The sequence below is a fragment of the Sceloporus occidentalis genome, unplaced genomic scaffold (assembly GCF_023333645.1).
Source record: "Sceloporus occidentalis isolate IW3139 unplaced genomic scaffold, rSceOcc1.0.p SCAF_134, whole genome shotgun sequence".
NCBI classification, from domain to species: domain Eukaryota; kingdom Metazoa; phylum Chordata; class Lepidosauria; order Squamata; family Phrynosomatidae; genus Sceloporus; species Sceloporus occidentalis.
The window spans coordinates 2,339,298-2,344,629 of record NW_028317114.1 but is presented as its reverse complement, the minus strand read 5'-3'; the positions used below and the strand labels follow the sequence as shown (position 1 = coordinate 2,344,629).

Below are 5,332 nucleotides of genomic sequence, written 5' to 3'. Positions count from 1 at the left end.
GATTCTATTTTTTGTACCCTTCGTGACAATGGCTGTTTTGTCGTTTCTGCGGTGTTTGTGTTTAGCTGTAGTTTTCTCTTAACCCATTTACTAAACCCACACAAGTTATATATTGTTTTTTTCAGGACAAGAAGGGCTTTCTTCAGACGCCATAATTTTTTTCATATGATGTAATTTCCTATAATAAAAATAATAAAATATGAAGAAAAATTGAAAAAAAAACACATTTTCTCACTTTTATTTGAAAAATCTTTTATTCATCATAAAAAACTACTGAAAAAACCTGCTAAATAGATTCTACTATTTGTCCCGAGTTTAGAAATACCCAATGTTTTTATGTTTTTTTGCTTTCTTCTACACGTTATGGGGCAATAAGTACAAGTAGAGTTTTGCTAATTCAAAACCATTTTTCTCTGAATCTGGTAATTCTGTCTCTATGTGGTATTTGGGGCATCTTTGAAGCCAGCAAATTAAATTTACCCCACCAAACCATATATTTTTGAAAACTAGACACCCCAGGGTATTTTAGATGCTGATAGTTTAACCCTTTCCATGCACAAATCCTACCACCAACCCTTGTCAAAGTTTGTGATAGTAATTGTTTTTGGTGTTTTTTTCACATACTTTGTACTTCAGGTGTGAAATTACAGCTCCTGGTATATGTTGCTGTCACACAACACCCCGATATGTGTTCAGCAACATCTCCTGAGTACATTGATACCCCACATGCATGGGTTTGTCAGATTGTTTTTGGGCAAAAGGGCCACATTTGGAACATGAGCAATTCAAATTCAGTAGGAATTTTACATCTGGGTAAAGAAAAATGCTTGTACCCAACTATCAGTAGGGAAAGGTTACAAGAAAGCCTGGCCTATCTCCAAGAAGGGATTTGATCTAGCACCTTAAGTGGTCCCTCATGCCACGGAAATGACACAGGGTTCACTTGACAGTGCAAATAAAAACGCTTAAAAATGGAGGAGCAAATAAAAGCTAAAAAACTGTAAATGTAACAAAAAAAAAAAAAAATACAAAAATGGAGCAGGAACAAAAAAAAATAAAAAATGGGAAACTGTGTGATACAGCTTGAAGCAGTCACCGACACAGAATGCAGGTTTTCCAGGGCAATCTGGACAGTAAAATGTGGTGTCCTTTCTTTGCCCCCTGCTGTAGCATACCCTGCATCTCTTTTGGGGATTCTGCTTCTTTGCTGTAGGGGGGATTTTAAAAATAAAATGGGTAGCCCCAATTCTGTTGGTTCCCATCACTACTTGGGGACCAGGTGCATCACGGTACAAGATACCTGAAATTACTTCGAGCTGAAACTGCAAAAAAGACAGCTTCAGCCCAGTGTCTGCTTTTTTGTGCAGCAAAAAAGCGTTATAGGTTGCAATTTGCATTAGGTAAATTGCAACCTTCTTGTACCAGGCCTTTGTCTTCCTCATAATGAGGTAGGGCTGTAGGAGTTGATCTGACAGATCAACTCCACCCATGTGCTTGTTATAGGCCCTGATGCACACTGGCTTTGTAGTGACCCCAGCTCTGCCACGGACAGAAACCTCCACGGTTCTTTCATCGTGGATGGTGCTCAGCATGCACACCTCTTTTCTGTCCCTGAACTTCAATGCCAAAAGCTCCTCTTGGCGTAGAGCTGAGGTCTCCCCCTTTCCTAGGCGGGTTCCGCAAGCTACCGTATCGAAACAATACAGCAGCTTGAACAAAGGGACGCTTGTATAGAAGTTATCTACATACAAGTGGTAGCCTTTGTTCATAAGGGGGAATATTAGGTCCCAAACAATCTTGGCACTGGTGCCCAGATGGTCTGGGCAACCTGGAGGGTCAAGGTAGCTATCCTTACCCTCGTATACCCGGAAGGCATGAGTATATCCTGTCTCGCTCTCGCAGAGCTTATACACCTTCACTCCATACCTAGAGCGCTTGGAAGGAATATACTGCTTGAATCCCAACCTTCCTTTATATTTCATCAGGGATTCATCCACGCAGATATCCCTTCCAGGTGTATAAACCTCTGGAAACCTGGCAGCGAGATGGGTAATCAGGGGGCGGATTTTGTAGAGCCTATCAAACTGGGGGTGCTCCTTAGGGGGGCACAGGCTGTTGTCGCTAAAGTGCATGAAACGAAGAATCATTTCATACCTTTGCCTAGTTATAGTTTGGGCATAAATGGGGGTACTAAAGATGGGGCTGGTGCTCCAGTAGGAGCGGATGGAGGGCTTTTTTATAATGCCCATTAACATTGTGAGTGCCCAGAATTTAAGAAATTCTGGCACGTCAATGGGAGTCCATGGCTGTTTTGCCCAAAAAGAATTAGGGCTAGCAGCACGGTGCTGCTGGGCATAAATGTTTGTTTGTGTGACAATGTCTCCCAAGACATCGTCTCCCAAAAAAACCTGCACAAATTGCAGTGGAGTGAATCCTGTAACATCAATATTGATGCCAGGAATTCCAGAAAAAGGAGGGATAGCTGGCTTGTACCTATTAGGCGCTACCCATGCCTCTGGTGCACTGCCACGACTACGTGTGGCAGGCGTCCTAACAGCCACAGATACATCACTAGATGTATCTGTGAACTGACCAACGTCAAAATCTGACGCTGTATCAGTGGCCTCAGAATCTGTGGCCAAAAAGGCATACGCCTCCTCAGCCGTATACCGCTGCATGGTAACAATTGCAGCAAAAATAGTGGGGAAGGAAAGGGTTAATGGCTATAATAAAAACTAAAAAAAAAACTAAAAAAAGTAAAAAAAAATGTAAAAAAAAAAACAAACCCAAAAACAATTGCCACTATGCAAGATCACTGTTTATGCAGTGATCAATGGCAATGAAGGGGTTAATATTATATGGGTGGCTCTTATAAGAGCCTTTGGATCAATATATATATATTTTTTTATTAGAGAATACCTGAAATACCAGAAAACACACCGATCTGTCTCTCTCCCTCACTAGAAACAAGTGAAGGAGGGAGGCAGATCCAATACTGATCAAAGGCAATGTTTAGAAAACATTGCCTTTGATTTAGCAAATCATGATCACTCTTATGAGTGATCTGACCACTAGGGGTGTTATTCACTGGATGTCCATGACATCCAGCAACACCCCCCCCGATGATGACAGCAGGCTCCACCCCCCGGCTTGATGGGCGCCGCCATCTTGAAACACCGCGTGTGTTTCGAAGACGCCGGCACCGGGAAGGTAAGTTGAGCATTTAGGAAGCGATCGCGAGTCGCTTCCTTTGCTAAACAGGTGTTGCAAAGATGCCTCGATACTGAGGCATCTTAGCAACACCAGCTAAGCAAAGGAAGCGACTCGCGATCGCTTCCTAAACCCGTTTTTCGGGGGCGGGCGCCGCCATGTTTGAAAGACGTGCAGTCTTTCAAACATGTTTTTTTATTTGCTCCTAGGAGCGATCGGGGGGGGCCGGGAATGTTTTTTTTGGTGTTGCTCAATGCCTCGATGTCGAGGCATTAGAGCAACACCGTTTGAGTGAAAAAATCGATCACGGATCGATTTTTTCACCCGTTTAAAGACGTGCCGGTCCTGGCACGTCAATTGTCATAATCGTCACGATTTTCCGTGACGTGCCCGGACCGGCAATTGTCATCAAGGGGTTAATTATATATTCTATATCTATAATTATTTAAAAATAATAAAATGGGAGTCCCTTTAAGGCCATGATCAGAGAGGGACAATGTTATTTGGACTATAATTAGCAGATTTTCTCCCTTGTAACCACGGTAACCCTTGGAGGCTGAGGACACATGGGGGTATCTTTGCCTTTGGGAGAGGGTACTGGTGGATTCCTGGGGTGACTCCTTACCTGCCTGCCCAGTCCCCTCTTACGTCTAAGTCACCTTGTGTTTATTGGGGCACAGAGTGAATTGGAAACCCCGTTTATTACCAGTCATTAGGACCGTAGCTTACCCAGCTGTAGCTATGAAACACTGGCCCGGCTACTGCGCGGACTATTCCCTGGGAAGTTCCTGACACTGTTGCTCAGGGTCCCGACGATGGATCACGTTACTTTTTGGAACATAACATCCTCGGACCCTGAATTTTCCATTGGTAACCAGGGATTGACGCCACTCGGATCACCCCGAAATAGTGACTCTTTGTCGGGTGGGCATTGCTGGCCATATAGCTGTATGGAGGCACTTGGCTGTCTGGTAGTTGATGAGATTATACCGCTAATCCTATTATGTTTTGTGCATAACAATCTGCGCTGTCCTCAATAGAGTTCTGTTTGTGCCTACACTAAGTCTTGGCTGGTGCTTGGGAGGAATATGAAGGGTTATTCCCTTGACCAATTGAGCTTTCAGTGGCAAGGAAGATCTCTACGGTGGAGCTACTCAGTTCGAGTACGGGTTTCAGTGACAACCACCATCTAACAATCGCTGGTTCTTTCAGCTGGGGCTGAAAGAAACCCTGGAGTACTAGGCCTAAGGGGAACATGATCCTGCCAGCACTACAGGACGGTGCACATGGTATTAGAGCAGGAAAGGGTTAACCCAGCAAGGGTTAGCACGAGGATAGAATGCACAGGGAACGAGGGAGGAAGTCACAAGGAACATGACTCTAGGGGGAAGGCGACAGGGCTATAAAGCCCCTCCAAGCACACGTGCAGGGGGCAATTACTAAACACCACAGGAGCAGTTTCCCACCTGCCCTCCCCCTTGTTTTTTGGCCATGTGTTTCCACGTTGGCTGGTGTTTTCTTTCCCCTTTTCCCTCTTTTTCTGCTTCTTTTGCAGGATACTTTTTCTTTGCTGATGGCGGAGGAGTTCCCTGGAGAAGTTTGAAGGATAATGGGAGTGGTGAGTTGATTGTTTTGGTTAGAGGTTAGAGTTAATGCCCTACCTGTACAGGATTAACCAAAAACTGAAGGTGGCGCTCCCCTATCGGTCGTTTGGTGTTGGTATCCGGCGGAAGGGGGTACTGTGCCATTGTCTGTGTTTAGGTTTTTTTTTTTTTTTTTTTTTTATAAATTTTTTAATAAATTTTTGTACGTTCATTACAGACAGTATTTCTTTCAGCTAAAAATAAAGAATAAGGTTCTTCATCCTATACACACAGGAAATTTCCACACAAATGAGTAACATAGTGAGGATAATACATGTATGGAAGCAAACTGTCAACATTCAAAACCTGGACGGCAACAACAACTGCCCTAGATTTAATCAGAGCGAAAGGCTTTCGAGGGATATGCTCTGCAGAGTAAGTATGACTAGAAATATAAATTGCCAAGGTAAGAAAGAGATAGAAGAAAAATAAGAGGAGAGGAAGAAAGGCATCATTAAACCATAGGCAGTGATATATTT

General features: G+C 43.6%; 1 non-coding gene across 1 annotated transcript; it reads right to left on the bottom strand.

Moving 5' to 3' along the window:
• Nucleotides 1–825: 825 nt before the first annotated feature.
• LOC149281366 (small nucleolar RNA SNORA35) lies at nt 826–955 on the bottom strand. The gene has a single exon (XR_016278050.1). It is a non-coding gene; the product is annotated as a small nucleolar RNA SNORA35 (small nucleolar RNA).
• Between the last annotated feature and the right edge of the window lie 4,377 nt (nt 956–5,332).